Consider the following 18559-nt stretch of genomic DNA (forward strand, 5'->3'; position numbering starts at 1 on the left):
TTTCCCTGAGTGTCAATTGCATAAACAAAATAGAGGGACACGCAGCCATTGACGCTACTGAAAGTGACCAAACGAGGAGGAGGAATCAACTTTTACTGAGCCCAAGAAATCGGTGGTGCGCGCTGGCACCAGACGGGGTGGTTCCCTAGTTACGGGACCCATATGTTCCCAGCAGCTCCTGGCCCCTGTCTGTCAGTGCGAGCTGAGTCGGCAGGGCGCGGCTGGTCAACAAGGTCTCCCATCGCTCAAGGGGTTGGGGATTGGGGGTGTTTTGGGGAAGGGAAGGAGGGGGGGTCTTGAGTTCTGTACACTCTGTCAAGATGTGTGGCAGGGTGCCCCTCTCTCTTTTGCAAAACGGACAGAGCGTATCGTGTTCCGCAGGGCACATGAGGTTCATCTGTACGGGATGCGCAAGCGATCCCGCGTGCGCTCGACGCAGGATCGTCTGTTGCTGCCTAGTCAGTTTGGGGTGCGGTTCCGGCAGTCTGCGCCTCTCCTCTTGGTACATCCGGGTAATGTCCCGAAAGCTGGTAACCGGGTGCGGTAGCTCTTCCGGCTCGTTCTCGGCCCGGATTGACATTTCTCGGGCATGGTAGTCGGCGATGGTGTTGCCTGCTACCCGCGAGTGAGCCGGGACCCACACGAGCTCTATGGTTATTCCCGGTGGCTTGCACTTGGACAGAATGGCTCGGGCCGCGGAAGAGATTACCCCCCTGCGGAAGCTTCCGTACGCTGTCATTGAGTCGGTGACCACGGTGTGCACGCATGGCTGTGCGAGTGCCAGGGCCACGGCCACTTCCTCGGCAACTGCGGGGTCTGTTGTCTTCAGGGACGCGCTGACGATCAGCCGGTCTCTGGACGTAACTACCGCCGCTGCACGATCGCTGTGTTTTCGGAGCGAGGCGTCCGCGTAGAGGACCCTGGGGTTCTCTTCCAGCTTCCGGGCCATTGCTTTTGCCCGCGCGGTGCGCCTCTCGTCGTCCTTGCCTGGCGTTATATTCCGGGGAAGGGGTTTGGTCAGAATGCTCATCTTCCAGCCTTCCGGAAGGGCTGCCTTGATGGGTACTGGCTCGATCTGCCAACCTATCTTGCGTAGGACGGCTCGTCCGTGCTCCGTGTGACTGAGCCGGATTCTCTGATTCGAAAGGTGGGCTTCGATGAGCTCCTCCACCGTGTTGTGGACGCCCATGTCTAGCAGTCTTTGCGTGGACGAGTATATGGGAATGCCGAGTGCTTGCTTCGTTGCCTTGCGAAGCATCGTGTTTAGGGTGTCCCTATTCCCCTTCGTCAGCTGGAGATACGGGGCGGAGTAGGTAACCCGCGACACGACGAAAGCGCCACTTGGAAAGTTTAAGAGAAAAGTGAGGCTGGAGCTGCTTTCTGGGGCCATGTGAGAGGTACTATGTTACAGTCGAAAGCTGGACGAGGTGTGTATGCATAAGGCCCAGCAGAGCTACACTTTTGTCCAAGGCATGCTAAATATGTCCCTTTGTAGGAATTATTTTAGCAAATGGGAATGAGAGGGTACAAAAATTGTTCTCCCCGCGTGCCAATAGCCGCAACAAAAAAAGGAGTGGCACGCAGCCAGTGACGCTACTAAAAGTGAGAAAACGAGGCCACATGGAGAGTTGGAGTCCAAAGAAGGGCTGACGCTGCTTATGAGGGCCATGCGAGAGCTGCCATGTTACAGTCTAAAGCTGAACGAGGTGTGTAAGTATAAGGCTGAGCTGAACTACACTTGTGGCCAAGACATGCTAAACGTGTCCCTTTGTAGGAATTTTTTTAGCAAATGGGAATGACAGGCCACAAAAATTGTTTTCCCTGAGTGTCAATTGCGTAAACAAAATAGAGGGACACGCAGCCATTGACGCTACTGAAAGTGAGCAAACGAGGACACTTGGAAAGTTTAATGGAAAAGTGAGGCTGGAGCTGCTTTCTGATGCCATGTGAGAGGTACCATGTTACAGTCGAAAGCTGGACGAGGTGTGTATGCATAAGGCCGAGCTGAGCTACACTTTTGTCCAAGACATGCTAAACGTGTCCCTTTGTAGGAATTTTTTTAGCAAATGGGAATGACAGGCCACAAAAATTGTTTTCCCTGAGTGTCAATTGCTTAAACAAAATAGAGGGACACGCAGCTATTGACGCTACTGAAAGTGAGAAAACGAGGACACTTGGAAAGTTTAAGGGAAAAGTGAGGCTGGAGCTGCTTTCTGGGGCCATGTGAGAGGTACCATGTTACAGTCGAAAGCTGGACGAGGTGTGTATGCATAAGGCCGAGCTGAGCTACACTTTTGTCAAAAGACATGCTAAACGTGTCCCTTTGTAGGAATTTTTTTAGCAAATGGGAATGACAGGCCACAAAAATTGTTTTCCGCGAGTGTCAAATGCATAAACAAAATAGAGGGACACGCAGCCATTGACGCTACTGAAAGTGAGAAAACGAGGACACTTGGAAAGTTTAATGGAAAAGTGAGGCTGGAGCTGCTTTCTGGGGCCATGTGAGAGGTACCATGTTACAGTCGAAAGCTGGACGAGGTGTGTATGCATAAGGCCGAGCTGAGCTACACTTTTGTCCAAGACATGCTTAACGTGTCCCTTTGTAGGAATTTTTTAGCAAATGGGAATGACAGGCCACAAAAATTGTTTTCCCTGAGTGTCAATTGCATAAACAAAATAGAGGGACACGCAGCCATTGACGCTACTGAAAGTGAGAAAACGAGGACACTTGGAAAGTTTAACTGAAAAGTGAGGCTGGAGCTGCTTTCTGGGGCCATGTGAGAGGTACCATGTTACAGTCGAAAGCTGGACGAGGTGTGTATGCATAAGGCCGAGCTGAGCTACACTTTTGTCCAAGACATGCTAAACGTGTCCCTTTGTAGGATGTTTTTTAGCAAATGGGAATGACAGGCCACAAAAATTGTTTTCCCTGAGTGTCAATTGCGTAAACACAATAGAGGGACACGCAGCCATTGACGCTACTGAAAGTGAGAAAACGAGGACACTTGGAAAGTTTAAGGGAAAAGTGAGGCTGGAGCTGCTTTCTGGGGCCATGTGAGAGGTACCATGTTACAGTCGAAAGCTGGACGAGGTGTGTATGCATAAGGCCGAGCTGAGCTACACTTTTGTCCAAGACATGCTAAACGTGTCCCTTTGTAGGAATTTTTTTAGCAAATGGGAATGACAGGCCACAAAAATTGTTTTCCCTGAGTGTCAATTGCGTAAACAAAATAGAGGGACACGCAGCCATTGACGCTACTGAAAGTGAGCAAACGAGGACACTTGGAAAGTTTAATGGAAAAGTGAGGCTGGAGCTGCTTTCTGGGGCCATGTGAGAGGTACCATGTTACAGTCGAAAGCTGGACGAGGTGTGTATGCATAAGGCCGAGCTGAGCTACACTTTTGTCCAAGACATGCTAAACGTGTCCCTTTGTAGGAATTTTTTTAGCAAATGGGAATGACAGGCCACAAAAATTGTTTTCCCTGAGTGTCAATTGCTTAAACAAAATAGAGGGACACGCAGCCATTGACGCTACTGAAAGTGAGAAAACGAGGACACTTGGAAAGTTTAATGGAAAAGTGAGGCTGGAGCTGCTTTCTGGGGCCATGTGAGAGGTACCATGTTACAGTCGAAAGCTGGACGAGGTGTGTATGCATAAGGCCGAGCTGAGCTACACTTTTGTCCAAGACATGCTAAACGTGTCCCTTTGTAGGATGTTTTTTAGCAAATGGGAATGACAGGCCACAAAAATTGTTTTCCCTGAGTGTCAATTGCATAAACAAAATATAGGGACACGCAGCCATTGACGCTACTGAAAGTGAGAAAACGAGGACACTTGGAAAGTTTAAGGGAAAAGTGAGGCTGGAGCTGCTTTCTGGGGCCATATGAGAGGTACCATGTTACAGTCGAAAGCTGGACGAGGTGTGTATGCATAAGGCCGAGCTGAGCTACACTTTTGTCCAAGACATGCTAAACGTGTCCCTTTGTAGGATGTTTTTTAGCAAATGGGAATGACAGGCCACAAAAAATGTTTTCCCTGAGTGTCAATTGCGTAAACACAATAGAGGGACACGCAGCCATTGACGCTACTGAAAGTAAGAAAACGAGGACACTTGGAAAGTTTAAGGGAAAAGTGAGGCTGGAGCTGCTTTCTGGGGCCATGTGAGAGGTACCATGTTACAGTCGAAAGCTGGACGAGGTGTGTATGCATAAGGCCGAGCTGAGCTACACTTTTGTCCAAGACATGCTAAACGTGTCCCTTTGTAGGAATTTTTTTAGCAAATGGGAATGACAGGCCACAAAAATTGTTTTCCCTGAGTGTCAATTGCTTAAACAAAATAGAGGGACACGCAGCCATTGACGCTACTGAAAGTGAGAAAACGAGGACACTTGGAAAGTTTAAGGGAAAAGTGAGGCTGGAGCTGCTTTCTGGGGCCATGTGAGAGGTACCATGTTACAGTCGAAAGCTGGACGAGGTGTGTATGCATAAGGCCGAGCTGAGCTACACTTTTGTCCAAGACATGCTAAACGTGTCCCTTTGTAGGATGTTTTTTAGCAAATGGGAATGACAGGCCACAAAAATTGTTTTCCCTGAGTGTCAATTGCATAAACAAAATAGAGGGACACGCAGCTATTGACGCTACTGAAAGTGAGAAAACGAGGACACTTGGAAAGTTTAAGGGAAAAGTGAGGCTGGAGCTGCTTTCTGGGGCCATGTGAGAGGTTCCATGTTACAGTCGAAAGCTGGACGAGGTGTGTATGCATAAGGCCGAGCTGAGCTACACTTTTGTCAAAAGACATGCTAAACGTGTCCCTTTGTAGGAATTTTTTTAGCAAATGGGAATGACAGGCCACAAAAATTGTTTTCCCTGAGTGTCAAATGCATAAACAAAATAGAGGGACACGCAGCCATTGACACTACTGAAAGTGAGAAAACGAGGACACTTGGAAAGTTTAATGGAAAAGTGAGGCTGGAGCTGCTTTCTGGGGCCATGTGAGAGGTACCATGTTACAGTCGAAAGCTGGACGTGGTGTGTTTGCATAAGGCCGAGCTGAGCTACACTTTTGTCCAAGACATGCTAAACGTGTCCCTTTGTAGGATTTTTTTTAGCAAATGGGAATGACAGGCCACAAAAATTGTTTTCCCTGAGTGTCAATTGCGTAAACAAAATAGAGGGACACGCAGCCATTGAAGCTACTGAAAGTAAGAAAACGAGGACACTTGGAAAGTTTAAGGGAAAAGTGAGGCTGGAGCTGCTTTCTGGGGCCATGTGAGAGGTACCATGTTACAGTCGAAAGCTGGACGAGGTGTGTATGCATAAGGCCGAGCTGAGCTACACTTTTGTCTAAGACATGCTAAACGTGTCCCTTTGTAGGAATTTTTTTAGCAAATGGGAATGACAGGCCACAAAAATTGTTTTCCCTGAGTGTCAATTGCGTAAACAAAATAGAGGGACACGCAGCCATTGACGCTACTGAAAGTGAGAAAACGAGGACACTTGGAAAGTTTAAGGGAAAAGTGAGGCTGGAGCTGCTTTCTGGGGCCATGTGAGAGGTACCATGTTACAGTCGAAAGCTGGACGAGGTGTGTATGCATAAGGCCGAGCTGAGCTACACTTTTGTCCAAGACATGCTAAACGTGTCCCTTTGTAAGATGTTTTTTAGCAAATGGGAATGACAGGCCACAAAAATTGTTTTCCCTGAGTGTCAATTGCATAAACAAAATAGAGGGACACGCAGCTATTGACGCTACTGAAAGTGAGAAAACGAGGACACTTGGAAAGTTTAAGGGAAAAGTGAGGCTGGAGCTGCTTTCTGGGGCCATGTGAGAGGTACCATGTTACAGTCGAAAGCTGGACGAGGTGTGTATGCATAAGGCCGAGCTGAGCTACACTTTTGTCAAAAGACATGCTAAACGTGTCCCTTTGTAGGAATTTTTTTAGCAAATGGGAATGACAGGCCACAAAAATTGTTTTCCCTGAGTGTCAATTGCGTAAACAAAATAGAGGGACACGCAGCCATTGACGCTACTAAAAGTGAGAAAACGAGGACACTTGGAAAGTTTAACTGAAAAGTGAGGCTGGAGCTGCTTTCTGGGGCCATGTGAGAGGTACCATGTTACAGTCGAAAGCTGGACGAGGTGTGTATGCATAAGGCCGAGCTGAGCTACACTTTTGTCCAAGACATGCTAAACGTGTCCCCTTGTAGGAATTTTTTTAGCAAATGGGAATGACAGGCCACAAAAATTGTTTTCCCTGAGTGTCAATTGCGTAAACAAAATAGAGGGACACGCAGCCATTGACGCTACTGAAAGTGAGAAAACGAGGACACTTGGAAAGTTTAATGGAAAAGTGAGGCTGGAGCTGCTTTCTGGGGCCGTGTGAGAGGTACCATGTTACAGTCGAAAGCTGGACGAGGTATGTATGCATAAGGCCGAGCTGAGCTACACTTTTGTCCAAGACATGCTAAACGTGTCCCTTTGTAGGAATTTTTTTAGCAAATGGGAATGACAGGCCACAAAAATTGTTTTCCCTGAGTGTCAATTGCATAAACAAAATAGAGGGACACGCAGCCATTGACGCTACTGAAAGTGAGAAAACGAGGACACTTGGAAAGTTTAATGGAAAAGTGAGGCTGGAGCTGCTTTCTGGGGCCATGTGAGAGGTACCATGTTACAGTCGAAAGCTGGACGAGGTGTGTATGCATAAGGCCGAGCTGAGCTACACTTTTGTCCAAGACATGCTAAACGTGTCCCTTTGTAGGAATTTTTTAACAAATGGGAATGACAGGCCACAAAAATTGTTTTCCCTGAGTGTCAATTGCATAAACAAAATAGAGGGACACGCAGCCATTGACGCTACTGAAAGTGACCAAACGAGGAGGAGGAATCAACTTTTACTGAGCCCAAGAAATCGGTGGTGCGCGCTGGCACCAGACGGGGTGGTTCCCTAGTTACGGGACCCATATGTTCCCAGCAGCTCCTGGCCCCTGTCTGTCAGTGCGAGCTGAGTCGGCAGGGCGCGGCTGGTCAACAAGGTCTCCCATCGCTCAAGGGGTTGGGGATTGGGGGTGTTGTGGGGAAGGGAAGGAGGGGGGGTCTTGAGTTCTGTACACTCTGTCAAGATGTGTGGCAGGGTGCCCCTCTCTCTTTTGCAAAACGGACAGAGCGTATCGTGTTCCGCAGGGTACATGAGGTTCATCTGTACGGGATGCGCAAGCGATCCCGCGTGCGCTCGACGCAGGATCGTCTGTTGCTGCCTAGTCAGTTTGGGGTGCGGTTCCGGCAGTCTGCGCCTCTCCTCTTGGTACATCCGGGTAATGTCCCGAAAGCTGGTAACCGGGTGCGGTAGCTCTTCCGGCTCGTTCTCGGCCCGGATTGACATTTCTCGGGCATGGTAGTCGGCGATGGTGTTGCCTGCTACCCGCGAGTGAGCCGGGACCCACACGAGCTCTATGGTTATTCCCGGTGGCTTGCACTTGGACAGAATGGCTCGGGCCGCGGAAGAGATTACCCCCCTGCGGAAGCTTCCGTACGCTGTCATTGAGTCGGTGACCACGGTGTGCACGCATGGCTGTGCGAGTGCCAGGGCCACGGCCACTTCCTCGGCAACTGCGGGGTCTGTTGTCTTCAGGGACGCGCTGACGATCAGCCGGTCTCTGGACGTAACTACCGCCGCTGCACGATCGCTGTGTTTTCGGAGCGAGGCGTCCGCGTAGAGGACCCTGGGGTTCTCTTCCAGCTTCCGGGCCATTGCTTTTGCCCGCGCGGTGCGCCTCTCGTCGTCCTTGCCTGGCGTTATATTCCGGGGAAGGGGTTTGGTCAGAATGCTCATCTTCCAGCCTTCCGGAAGGGCTGCCTTGATGGGTACTGGCTCGATCTGCCAACCTATCTTGCGTAGGACGGCTCGTCCGTGCTCCGTGTGACTGAGCCGGATTCTCTGATTCGAAAGGTGGGCTTCGATGAGCTCCTCCACCGTGTTGTGGACGCCCATGTCTAGCAGTCTTTGCGTGGACGAGTATATGGGAATGCCGAGTGCTTGCTTCGTTGCCTTGCGAAGCATCGTGTTTAGGGTGTCCCTATTCCCCTTCGTCAGCTGGAGATACGGGGCGGAGTAGGTAACCCGCGACACGACGAAAGCGCCACTTGGAAAGTTTAAGAGAAAAGTGAGGCTGGAGCTGCTTTCTGGGGCCATGTGAGAGGTACTATGTTACAGTCGAAAGCTGGACGAGGTGTGTATGCATAAGGCCCAGCAGAGCTACACTTTTGTCCAAGGCATGCTAAATATGTCCCTTTGTAGGAATTATTTTAGCAAATGGGAATGAGAGGGTACAAAAATTGTTCTCCCCGCGTGCCAATAGCCGCAACAAAAAAAGGAGTGGCACGCAGCCAGTGACGCTACTAAAAGTGAGAAAACGAGGCCACATGGAGAGTTGGAGTCCAAAGAAGGGCTGACGCTGCTTATGAGGGCCATGCGAGAGCTGCCATGTTACAGTCTAAAGCTGAACGAGGTGTGTAAGTATAAGGCTGAGCTGAACTACACTTGTGGCCAAGAGACGCTAAACGTGTCCCTTCGAGCTAATTTTTTTAGCAGATGGGAATGTCACGGTACCAAAATTGCGTTCCCTGAGTGTCAATTGCCGCAACAAAAAAGGAGTGACACGGAGTCATTGACACTACTGAAAGTAAGAATACGAGGTCACTTGGACATTCAGAGTGCAAAGCAGGGCTGGCGCTACTTTCGAGGGCCATGCGAGAGCTGCCATGTTAGAATTTAAAACTGGTTGAGGGGTGTGCGCATTAGGTCGAGCCGCAAGTTTTCATTGGAGGTGTTGAGAGCCTTACACATTCAAACATCGACAAGTGAAATATTGATTATCTTCTAATCGTTGCAAAATGCAAGGTTTGCTCCATTCATACTACCAATGCTACGTTTTTGGTTTGAAACAAATTATTAAACACTGTTCTTGCGCCTTTCCTTGCGTCAACACAAAGTTGTATAGAACTGCAGCCACCAGAAACATGACATCATTCGCAACACGTCTGCATTTTTAACGAAGTACGGTTTTAGGGGTCAGTTCGTTGTTTTCGGGTACGAAATGCGGTGCACGCAACACATGAAAAGAGCACCAAAAGTAAATTGAAAATGGCCTTACTTGTTCGATCTCTCCTACAATCAGCCCTGTGAAAGATCATTAGAAAAGCTGATCGAGTATAAAATTATCTTTCAAGAAAAAAGGTAAAAATATGGATATAATTTTTCTGTGAAGAACATTATAGATTGAAAGCTCGTTAATTCAGATCTCTAGGGAGTTAAAAATGTATGAATTATCCGAATACTGAATTATCGAATGGATGACAAGAACAGCCAATTTGTAATTCTTTTATGCGTACTTTTACGTTGCAACGAATCAGTGATGCTAGTTTGTCTTTTGGCAGATGGCTGCGCGAAAAGAACAGTATTGCATGGAGCATCATACTAGAATGCTTCCAAAACAGCGAGAGCGTCTGCGGCTTCTAGCCAGTAAACAGCCAGGCGCCGCCGGTTGTTTAGTGGCCACGATGTACACTCGCATCCTTCCCAACTCTATGGGGAGAGATCGGGTGGGCGACGGGCGGCGCGTTGCGGCTAAAGGCACGTTCCCATTGGTGCCTTACCTCGTGTGAGCCGGCGGTCGCTTTTCGTCGTTTTGCGACGGCGGAGCAGGTCGCTCTTGTACCGAATTCCCTCATCGCACGACAGCCCCGCAAAACCGGATAGCCAATCATGGCCGCGGAATAGTCTAACGTAGCCGGAAATGAAACGTTCACTGAAACGTCCATCGATGTAAACGGCGGCAGAGCGAGCCGCCACCGCTGGGCTCGCTCGGCCTGCTGAGCGCACTACCGCTCTGCCCGTCGGGTCGGGCCGGCAAGCATTTTCTCGTGCACTTCGGTTCTTAGGTCAGTGGTCTCAGCGCACGCGTGTACTAATCCACGAACCCCGTGACACTAATCAGCATGGAGAAACGTGTATGAATTGCAAAATCAAGTAATCTCTCTGGGTAGATACCAGGACCTTCACTTGCAGCGTTTCCGTACTTCGGTCGGCGAGTGGTAAACACGCGTAGACTTCGGAGGCGTCAGAACTTTGCGCCTGTGAAAAGAAGGGAAATATGTGGGCCGTGATGCATGTGTTGTGGCGTGAAAGCAAGCGTGTGTATTTCTTCGTGCAATAATATGCCGAGAAGAGCCTTCTTTAGTTCATTATTTTCTGCTGCTCCCGCGACCCGCAATGCTTTCTAAATTGTGCCAGGTTTGTAGCGTGTGTTCTAGAGTGATGTCTGCCTATTTTTGTCGCGCTCGTGTGATATAATTTTTTTTTGGCTGCGAATGGTAGATGCATCAAGAAAGTCGTACAATTATGGTAACACCTCCGCTAAAGGCAGTCGCATCATCGCTCACTGCAAGTGCGAACACCGCCTCATTGAGCGACTCGCGTCGCGCGAGGAGACAAATCGCCAGTGGGAATGTGCCTTACAGGGTCGTACATATGGGTGGAAAAGCGCGCGTTCCCACACGTGTCTTCGCGCCGAGAACCGGTTTGGCTGGCGGATGACCCGCCGCGTCGCCTTCTCCCGCGAGCATCCAACCTACTTGATATTTTGACGCGGCGCGTCGGAAACGAGATTGCTCGGACGGACATGTGTCCCTTGCTTAACGTCTCGGCTAGGCGTTGGTCCGAATTAAGCGGTGAGCGGGTAGTTTGGTGCCGCAATGGCGAAGGTTTGCGGCGACAGTACATTATTGAAGGGAGGGAGTAGTAGCGTCGAATTATCAGAATTTTCGAAGTAGCGGTCGTTGAATAGACGAGGTTTTACTGCATTGAATGTTCCCGAGAGTTATGCAGAGCACCAAAAGGCTTTCAAAAGGTCTGCGTGCCGGTTTTATATGCAACTAAACTGGTCAGGCAACTGGTGTAAAGAAAAACTCCCACCTCCCCTCGCGGGAACCCCTGTGTAGATGCGACGCATAGGGGGTTCACGTTGCAGCGTTGGACAGCGGAGGAACGGCGCTGGAACAATGGAGCGGAGCGGCGCAGGCACCGCGTTTTATAGCGCGCATAACGGTGAGGAGACGCGCCGGCGCCAGTGCGTCTGCCGCGGCTATGACGCATCACAATCCAACAAAATCCACTTTAATCCAAACCAATCCAAATCCAATCCAAGCCAACCAAGCCAAGCCAATCCAAGCCAATCCAATCGAATCCAATCCAATGCCCCTCGCGAGAGAGTGTTCGCTATCGGAGAGGAGAGGGGCTGAACGGCGGAGAGCACAGCTCGCGCGGCGAGGAGAATGGGGGAGGGGCGGACGCCGACAACAACGCCGACGACGCCGGAGGCAGGGACAAGGCGAGTGAATGAGATGCAGTCGCATCTAATAGTTGATTTAGTCAGACCATGCAAGTGGTCAGGAAGATTGTCCTAAAAGAAAGTGATTAAAGGCGGCACCCTTATCACTGTAAAATTCAACCGGCTAATGTTACCGCCCCCCCCCCTCTCTTGTATTTTACAGCTGCGCCACACACAAGACATCGTCACCTGGAGAATACAAATATTCCTGCTATAGCAAAGAAATGTATACTGCCTGCATAGACAGCAAAGCATCCGTCGATACGTACCATCTGACCCAGCAAGCTCCACTTCTACAGCAAAGCAGGCACAGCCAATACAGGAACGACAAATTTTAACCACTGTTTCATAAATGGATTTTGCTGCCAACTCAGGCCGATCAATAAGCAGGGCTGCGGCGACGTCTGGCGGTGTCGTGCGGGCTCACTTTGAAGGGTTCAGTGGCCGAAAGTGCAGGGCTTCGTGCGGCTGAAGAATCGGGTGGCTCTGCAGGGTTCATCAACTGGCCTTAGTACAGTTACAGCACTGTGGCGGAACTCCACTGCCCGTATAATGGCTGAATCCCGGAGGTCTTTGTCAGCCGCCTTCCGGTGGCTGTTGTATGGCTAGAGTCTGACCACAGTATCTCAGCTAACCTCCGGTTGCCGTTGTCCGGCTGCAGACTGGTGGCTGTGGAATTGCCGGATCTCTAAGGCTGGAATATGGCCGCATGAACATAAGCAGGTCGAGTGGCCAACGGACACTTGCTGTTGGATAGCTCTAGACGGCCGTACACCACCGTCCGATATTTGCACACGGACCTAAAATTTGGCCGGAAAAGTTGCCGGATAGAAATTCACCGCCTGAAGTTCACCGTCTTGAGTTAGGCCTAACAGTCCTGTGTTGCTTTGCTTGCGAGTTTATAACAGGCATGCAACAAATCAGTTTAATCGATTACACCTGGGTAATTTCAAAGGCGCCATAAAGACAAAATAGCAGTTTGTTTGTTCGAAAGTTTTCGTGTTTTATACTGCCCCAGGTGCTTGTGCGGAAGCAAACGATGCTTTATTCACAGCGAAATTAATCAATCTAAGCTAAAATTTTGATTAACGCACCTAGACGTGGGGTTCAAAGACGCTTGCAGTGACATCATACGAACACGTCTTTCAGCTAAACTTGGTGTGGAGCAGCGACGACGTGCTTACCGTTAGTCAAGCTAAATGGCGCCACCACACCACGGAAGCCGTTTTCTTCCTTTGATTTGTTTGTGACCGTATTTAAACCTGGCTTGTTTTTCTTCATGGCGAAAACAATCGTTTTGTGAAACATGCTGCTCACCCGACAAATATGGTCGCATAAGACACCGTCGCTTGCATGGCCAGTGTCGTCTGAGACAACCCCAAGGCCACGCGGTGCTGCGCATTTAAACGAAGCATAGTGCGCGCAGTACAAACAGCAGTACGCATCGGTACTTCTATGTTTACGTGTGCTTTCTTAACTTCCACTGTTTGTGCCACCATTCTTACTGATATAAAAAGAAAGTGAACTAAATTTAAGTGCAAATGGCTCGTTCTTCAAGCTTATTAGTTCTGCCTAATTTGCCTTTGATTTTTCCGGCCTCTGCTAATCTCAGAGCTGGCTAGTATGACATCATAGGTTATGACATCTCCCCGTTTCCATGAGAATACCACTAGCAATCAATCAATCAATCAATCAATCAATCAATCAATCAATCAATCAATCAATCAATCAATCAATCAATCAATCAACCAATCAACCAATCAATCAATCAATCAATGGGTCAATGTTTATGAGTGAAAACCTGGTCCCGAAACCCGCAAAAAGCGTGCTTATTCTGACTAAACTTCCACAACGTTTTTCACATTTTTTTACAGCACCTGCACAGATGACCACGGTTGAAGAATGGTGGAAGAAGGAATGGCCAAACCTCAAAGAGCAGCGAGAGTGCTCCGCTTCATCGGACAGCTGCTGGATATGCGACGAGCTTGTAAAGTGGAATGTTGCTCTCACTAATTTCGCCATCCGCCTCTCCGAATCGTCGCTCGGAAAGATTTGCCTGACTATTGATGTGACGCTTCCTGCAACCAACCTTCAGCAACTTGAAGACACAGCCGCTATTACTGTGTGGTTACTGAAGAAGCATCGTTGTATCAAAACCCTCCAAATTGGTCGGCTGAACAATCAGGGCCAAGTGTCGAAGCAGCAACGTCAAAGCGGGTCATTTGGAAACGTAACTGTGCCCGAACCAGTTGCCGAGTTGAAGTCCAGTCTGCGTCACATCTCCATTGGAGGCCACGTCCCCGACAACTGGGCTTCTCTTCTCGACGCCATCGGCCCCATAGAAAACCTCGAAAGCCTCACGCTGCTACATATCCGTGCCAGCCCTACCTCGGTTAAAACGTTAGCTGATCTGTTGGCAGCCAATTGGGAATCCGTCAGGAAAGTTTATGTGGAGAGCTTTTTGTGCAGTGACTACGGTGGCATTAAAGCGCTCATGTACGCCACCGCGAAAGGTCGAAAAATCGAAGAAGGTGCACATTCCTCTGATGTGCTCATGGACGGAATCGCAAAATGCCGAAACTTGAGGGAATTAGTTTATCGTGGACCTTTAGGTACAAATGGGCTACGAAGCCTTGACGACTTCCTGAGATTTAATAGGACATTGAGGAGATTTTGGCTCCCACTTAAAAAAAAAGCAGAGATTGCGTTCTGCGACTTCATGAGAGAAAACATAACACTAACCGAACTGGAATTTTCCTGTCTGGATAGCCATGAGGGTACTGTAAACAAAGTCCTGAGCGCTATTCAAAGCCACGAAGTTTTGGAAAGCCTGATAATACACGGAGGTTTACAGAAATCGAATCAGCTACAGCTTAAATTACTGATCTTGAAGAACCGAAGCCTTTGTTCACTGACAATTCGGGATGCCATCATCCATTTCGACTTTGGAAAACTGATGGCTGAAGGACTATCAGAAAACAAGATGCTGGATTGCCTGGACATTTCCCAATGTTATGTGGATTTTCAGTCAGTTCTAATGTTATGCAACTCATTGACAAAAAACATGTGCAGAGCGAAACTTGGCTCTTCGGAACCACCCCCAATAGACAGGTAAGAATGCTCACGCGCGGCTTCGCACATTTCGCTCAGTTTGCTTGCTGTCGGAACTTCTTCGCCATTATCCGCGTTGCGTGAGAAAATGGCGTCCACTCGTTGTATACACAGTAATACAACCGTGGCCATGTATAGTCGAACACATCTAAAGACATCGCGGAGAAGCAGCGGCAGGCGACGCAGCGATCGCGTAGCTCGAGGGGTATAGGGAGCAAATTTTGCAGGGAACTACGCCAAGAATTTGGAAATCCTGGAGAGTTTTTTTCTGGTTTGTTGTTTCAGTCAAAGTCGACTCCTTGCTGAGCATGAAACACTGTTTTCCTGCGCCGGTTTAGTGGGTTCCCGAGAGGTCTGAATTTTGAGACACAAAGCTGGGCATGATTGCTTTGTCTGTCCCTAAAATTAGGAGGAAATCCTGGAGGTTTGCGTGCTGGATTGCTGACTGAGCGTTGACCTGTTAATGACCTACCTACCCGTGGGTACCCAGGGGGTCGCGTGATCCCCAGATTAGTAATGAGCAACTGGTGATCTACTCAGGGTTTACGACTGGGTCGAATAATTGCGATATTAGACGTATTCTAGTGCAGAAAATTGTCTAATTAAAACAATTATGTTAATATTTCCGTGTACAGTTGTGAAGCAGTTCCTGTCTAGTGCCCATTATGCTAACAGCAATTCATTTTGTTTTTCAGACAAGTGGACGAGAACCATCCATTTGACCTGAACAGGTACTGGGCGGCTCTGTATGTGACTAGGCAGAGGCTGGCCGAAAAACTGCGCCAGAATTTCTTGTACGGACGCGTGCAACTCGAGTGGAGTGACTACGACGCTCGGGGTCTCGCTGCTTCGCTGCATTTTTTCTCCACTGATAGGTACTTCACTGATTTGGAACTCGACACTGCGAAGCTGACCCAGAAAAGTTTCGCGTCTGTGTGCGAGGCGCTGTCTTCAAGCCACCAGGTCCGCAGCCTGACGGTCCGCCTTTCGAGAGGCAAGTCCAAATACGTGAAAGTCCTGTCTATAGCGCTCACAGAAAATGTATCACTGAAAAGCGTGAAACTGATAGAGGATTGCAAGAGTTCCGGTATTGCGGCGAGGGTAGCGCAGGTTCTCCGCTACAATACGAACGTGGCGTACCTGGGAATCGAATGCCATGATATGAAAACTGACGGTGCAGAACAATTAAGGGATATGATCGCAGAAAATAGATCTCTGAATCGTATAGACCTCTCAGCGGTGCGCACTCCACTCAGCCCTGAATGCATTGGTATTCTCTCTCGGGGAGTTACTCAGAACCCTTTCATAATCTCCTTCAACACAAACAATGTCCACAAAGACGCCGACCAGACAGTACTCAATGCCGCAGTAATGGGGAACTGTGTGTGCCTTAACCGCGCCGTTCGCTTTGCACTGCGGCGAAACAAGGAGAGGATGTGCGCCGAAGCGCTGAAACAGTTCCAGGCTCAGCCGGTGCTGATTGAGCATGTAAAGAAAGAATCGGGCAAGTCAGACAAGAAGGCAAAAGTTGCCGTCATGTCTGCCGCAAGCCAAGTAGACAGATGCGGTGTGGATCACGAGGAGACGTTCATTCCGTGCGCCACTGGAGTCGTGTACAAAGTACCCGTAACCTGTGGTCTAGCGTACATAGGCCAGACAGGCCGATGTGTAAACCTAAGGTTGAAGGAACACCAGCTGAGAGGAAGAATGAGCCAGCACCGTTGCTCGGACGGTTCCAATGGGGGTGATTGTAAGCCGTTATTTCAGAGAACTGAAATCCTCGCTAGTCACATAGATAGGCTGACTAGAGAAACAATTGAGACCTATTATATCGAAAAGCATGGTGAGAAATGCATTTCCTCGGTTTTTTCGGGTACGTTATCGCAGCGACGTCGTGCCACACAATTGCAGTGAGAGTATTTTTTCAGTAGAGCTGTTTAAACGTTTACTTCTGCCGTGGAGCGTTACGACAAAAAAATACCAACAAAAAATACCGAGACCACGACAGCGTGCACCTCGTGTGGAGGGCCTGGCGTCGGCCAGGTCGGCGTTCGAGAACACTGCCCAGCGCTCGTGGAGTGACCACGCGTGCTCTTGTACTCGCTCGTTCACGTGCTTTCGTGCGTGAAAAATGGGGCGCACAGACGCCTAGTTCGCGCTACAGACGCCGAGTTCGCGAAGCCGATTACCACGAGTTCTTTTCAGAACCCTCTTAACAGAACCATTTACGGAGGCAGCATGCTACGAAGTACAATACTGGTATTGCTGAACAGTCTTAACAAACTGGGGAAATATATAGATACACTATCAGTTAAACACGCGCTTGGGCTATTCCCTAATAGTCAATTATTTTGTGCTTTCTATTATTGCCTTGGGTCATACTCCTCATGTCTTTAAATAAATATTGTGTTTGCTGGAAGACTGATACTAATGTATCAGCGTGAAGAATTGGGGTTCCGTGTTTTGTATTTGAATGTAAGTGTATATACTTGATACACTTCTAATGCCCGATACCCTTTTCCTTGCGTTCATTGGGCTATATGTGAATTTTAGCATGCATGCATAGTTGCTTTTACCTTTTTATACGTGTGTATTTGACATATGTGTGCGTGCAACATTGTGTACTGCTTTACACAATGTTGAAAAGTGACAACGTATCCTTTTGTTTGGGGTTTACAACAAGATACTATTGTATGTGCTGTGCTTAATGTTTCCCATGCTACAGAGGGCGGTGGCCTCGTCAAGATGCCGCCGAGTGGCTTTTTCTCCCGCCTCCTCATGCACCAAGAAACGTGAAATAAACTTCAAACTTCTAGGGAGTGCTAACGCGGTACCCTTTCATTGTGAAAGCCTTCACACCAAACGATCCGGCCCTTCCAGTCATGGAGAAATTTCATTGTCAAGTCTGGAAATTTATGTAAGGTGCAACATCCGGGTCTCCGACGAAGGGAGAGGGGCCACCAGCTCTGCTGTTGCTCCATAGTTTCTGTTTACTCATTCTCACACTCAGCACTTGTGCTTACATTGTACGTGCTCCATAGTTTACGTTTACTTGTAATTCTTTTGGAACTGTATTCTGTGTAACTCGTGGCCGAATGTACGAGACTGTTAATACATGTTTTTATAGAAATTCAGTCTAGAGACAGAATTCGTGCATTTAGGTGCTTAGGTATTGTACTTCGTGCTGGTGTTATTGTGATGTGCAGGATCAACAAGTTGGAAATATTTAAAAGCCATCTAAGCCATCTTATTCCTTCCTGTTGGCCTTGTAGTATTCGGGACCTCAAGGTCTGGAATGTCATTGTGCATTGATGGTACACTTTGGGCTGAGTGCTACGCGATTGTTCGCCATAAAAATAGTATGTATACTGCTTGGAACGTGCTTATCATAAGTGCTTACGTGTATCTCTTTCTAATTATGCTTGCGTACGTGTTCGAAAATAAATAAAAGTATTCTGGCTGCTCAAAGTTGCACAGATGGTGTTTTATTTACTTTACTTTTCAATAGCAAATTTCGAAGCTGAGTGCTAATATTCAAATGAATGGAACTTTGTAAATACTGTAAAAACGCACACACACACACGCACACGCGCGGAATAAAAACTTTGTCTGGCGATTACGGATCCCCCTAATGCGAAATTTATGCGCAGCTGTTTAGCTGTTTTGACTGTGAAAAATATGTTGAGGCAAACAGTTTCAGACAGACATAGTCGTTATGGTTACTGAAAACTTATTTGCAGCTGCTGACGAAGAACATGCACCGGTTGCATCGCTCATCGTTCAGCCCTAACTCTGGGTTCTGCCATCGGCGGTGATGAGCCTCCGCTCGCACAGCTCGTTTAGCTGCAGCGGCTGACGAATCACACGACTGGTTGCCGCACCCGCGGTTCAGCACGCACTCCTGAGTGCTGCAGTGCGCTGAGGCAGCACTCACTCGTGGGTTCTCTCGACGGCAGCGATGATGAGCCTCTGCGTCGGCGGCGCGAAGTGCGTCTCAGGAAGGGACGGCGAACTGCGTCTTAAGCGAACGCACATAATCGTCAACCGCACGGCCCCCCT

At 48.7% G+C, this 18559-nt stretch overlaps 1 long non-coding RNA gene across 1 annotated transcript in view; it reads left to right on the forward strand.

Moving 5' to 3' along the window:
* The window catches only part of LOC144142674 (uncharacterized), a 104399-nt gene extending 86431 nt beyond the window's left edge, over positions 1-17968 (forward strand). The window contains exons 2-3 of the long non-coding RNA XR_013317028.1: positions 13264-14500; positions 15196-17968. This is a non-coding gene — a long non-coding RNA (uncharacterized LOC144142674). The remainder of the gene's footprint in view (positions 1-13263; positions 14501-15195) is intronic.
* The last annotated feature ends 591 nt before the right edge of the window (positions 17969-18559 follow it).

The sequence above is a fragment of the Haemaphysalis longicornis genome, unplaced genomic scaffold (genome assembly GCF_048455015.1).
Source record: "Haemaphysalis longicornis isolate Haplotype H1 unplaced genomic scaffold, Haemaphysalis longicornis Haplotype H1 scaffold_6, whole genome shotgun sequence".
NCBI lineage: Eukaryota > Metazoa > Arthropoda > Arachnida > Ixodida > Ixodidae > Haemaphysalis > Haemaphysalis longicornis.